Here is a 2078-nt window from a genome sequence, read left to right as displayed (position 1 = left end):
TTGCTGGGAATTGAACTCAGGACCTTTGGAAGAACAGGCAATGCTCTTAACCTCTGAGCCATCTCTCCAGCCCCCTAGGTTTTTTTTTTTTAAAGTTAAAAATTTGTAGGGGTGAAGAGATGGCTCTATGGTTAGAAATGTTTGCTGCTCTTCCAGAGGACCTGAGTTCGTTCCCCAGCACTTCCATCAGACTGTCTCCAAGTGCATCTACACACATATAACAGATACAAACACACATACACCTAAAATAAAAAATTGTTAGCATTTCAATCCTGATATTAGTACCACAGTTTACAGGAGTGTGTAATCACTGCAGCCAAAGCAAAAGGAAGAAGACAAAGCTGCAAGAGACAGAAGGTGTAAAGTGTGGCATCAGATTGAGCCTTTACTGCATTAGACAGCTGCAGAGTTGCATACTGCTGTGACAGCCCTTAACAGAGAAGGTTTTTGTCAGCTGCAGCAGCTGCTCTGTGTATGGGATAACTTTGCTGCCAGCTCTCCATGCTCTCTCCTGAAGCACCAGAGCCCTTTCCTGTCGTTTCAGAAGTCTGTTGGTGCTCTACCACAGGAACTATGACTTTCACCAAAACCACCCCTCCCCCAGTTCATAATTTGGTTGTGTTGCCCACTATGATTCCTAAAATCTTATTTCTACTAGTACCATGACTGTACCAACATTTCCTGCTTCATTATAGACATTTTCTCCTCTTCCTCCATGTTCTGCCCTTCACCTTGGTATTCATGTCCTGGTCTCCACAGTGGCCCCCTCTACCACTTCACCCAACAGCACAGCTCCATCCTTGCCCTAACTGCTCTGTCTCTGCTTCTGCTATAACCTTCACATCATCACAGTTTCCACCACGGTCCAGCTTACTTCCTCAGCCACTGAAGTTTCTTTTATAACTCAAAAAGTTGCCAGGTATCTATTCTAGGACTTCTTTGTGATTCCGTGGACTGCACACCTTGTTGAGATGGCCTTTTCATCCCACACTACACCTGGTAATGAGTAGTGTGATATTTCTAAGTTAAGTGTGGTAGCACACGCCTTTAGTTCCAGCACTTGGGAGGTAGAGGCAGGTGAATCAAGGCCAGCCAGGTCTACAGAGTGAGTTCCAGGACACTCAGGGCTACACAGAGGAACCCTGCCTTGAAAAACAAGCACCAAAATTAGTGTGATTTATTTATTTATTTATTATGTATACAATATTCTGTCTGTGTGTATGCCTGCAGGCGAGAAGAGGGCATCAGACCTCATTACAGATGGTTGTGAGCCACCATGTGGTGGCCGGGAATTGAACTCAGGACCTTTGGAAGAGCAGGCAATGCTCTTAACCACCGAGCCATCTCTCCAGCCCAAATTTAACAAATTTTTGACGTGATGTTCTGATAATACATTGTGTTATCTCACATGTGCCATTGTTTTTCTACAGTTGACTCTTAATTACATCCTACTAACTGTGTCCAGGGTTACTTTTTCTCCCATTGTTGTCTCTTTTCAGCAGTAGTCATCTAGGAGGGTAAGGAAATAGATTTGTATTAGCTTGGTGCTTACTATTTTTTCCCATATACTTGCTGGCCATTTCATTCATTCGTTCATTTGTTCATTCATTCATTTATTTATTTAGTTTATTTTTAAGGCAGGGTCTTACTATGTAAACCTGGCTGGCCTCTTAACTCACAGAGATCCTCCAGCACCTGCTATCCAACTGCTGGGAATAGAGGCGTATGCCTCTATGCCTCACTGCCTGCTGGTCATTTTGATAAATATCTTATTTAGTCCTTTCCCCAGTTTTCTATCAGGTTTCTTTTGCTGTTCATGCTCTTCAAATGTTTTGAATATTAGCTTCATAATGGGTGGGTGGTTTGAAAATGAATCTACCTATTTCACTGGTAATTTTTCTTACTCTTGACTGCTTTGCTGTGCATAATCTTTCTAGAATTGTAGTGGTTTATTCCTTAGTTGTCTTGCTATGTTCAATTTGAATTAGTTTTTTAAATGAACAGGATTGACTGCACTTTAGAACTAATCCCCCCCCCCCAGCTGGGCGATGGTGGCGCATGCCTTTAATCCCAGCACT

The 2078-nt window shown here is 42.7% G+C and overlaps 1 protein-coding gene across 1 annotated transcript in view; it reads left to right on the top strand.

Annotated features, from left to right (window-relative positions):
• The window catches only part of Zfand3 (zinc finger AN1-type containing 3), a 208508-nt gene that overhangs the window by 47716 nt on the left and 158714 nt on the right, over nucleotides 1-2078 (top strand). The window lies entirely within an intron of this gene.

The sequence above is a fragment of the Microtus ochrogaster genome, linkage group LG2 (genome assembly GCF_000317375.1).
Source record: "Microtus ochrogaster isolate Prairie Vole_2 linkage group LG2, MicOch1.0, whole genome shotgun sequence".
Lineage (NCBI taxonomy): Eukaryota > Metazoa > Chordata > Mammalia > Rodentia > Cricetidae > Microtus > Microtus ochrogaster.
This window is presented reverse-complemented; position numbering and strand designations above follow the sequence as displayed.